The sequence below is a fragment of the Octopus bimaculoides genome, chromosome 2 (assembly GCF_001194135.2).
Source record: "Octopus bimaculoides isolate UCB-OBI-ISO-001 chromosome 2, ASM119413v2, whole genome shotgun sequence".
Classification (NCBI taxonomy): Eukaryota; Metazoa; Mollusca; class Cephalopoda; order Octopoda; family Octopodidae; genus Octopus; species Octopus bimaculoides.
In genome coordinates, this window is record NC_068982.1 from 45673077 (window position 1) to 45674050 (window position 974).

The following is a 974-nucleotide window of genomic DNA, read 5'->3' on the forward strand; positions in this document are numbered from 1 at the left end:
CAACACCACCACCATCACCACAACCACCACCACTACCACAACCACCACCACCACTATCATCATCATCATCATCATCATCCTCAACAACGTTGCCGCCACCACCACCACCACCATTCACACATCCGCCAGCAAACTTTTCACAACCAGTATTTGTGTATTAATTTATTTATCACGTTCACCACCACAGCCACCACACAGACTAAAAACCACCAACACCACCACCATCACCACAACCACCACCACTACCACAACCACCACCACCACTATCATCATCATCATCATCATCATCATCATCATCATCACCACCACCACCACCACCATCATCAACGACAGACACTCAAATCTTATTAGAACAGTCTGTTTTGTAATCTTTTCCGTTTTTAAAATATATTCTTCATGCTGGAGTGTCTAGTCAGGTCATGGGCACTGAAGATCTTCGTCCACGGAATGCCGAACGGAAGGAAATCACCACTTGTTGTTAACAACAAAAATTTGTCTTTCATCATCACATCAACATTTACACCTGGTTAATGATATCCACCCACTCACCACCACCACTAACACCACCACGACCACCACTGCCGAAACCACCCCAACAAGTACTGCACCACGACTCCATCACAACAACTGCCACCATTATCGCCATCTTCTCTAGAATTCTTCTCAAAGTCAATCAACCACATCATAATAATCACATGAGCAATCACAGACATCATCGCCGTTATCATCATCATCATCATCATCATCATCACCACCACCACCACCACCATCTTCATCATCATCATCATCCTCACCATCATCCTCCTCCTCATCATCATCATCATCATCATCATCAATATATATAATATATATAATATATATGTAATATAATATAATGTAATATAATATAATATATATATATATATATAATATATACATAATATATATAATATAATATATAATATATCATAATAATATATATGTATATATATATA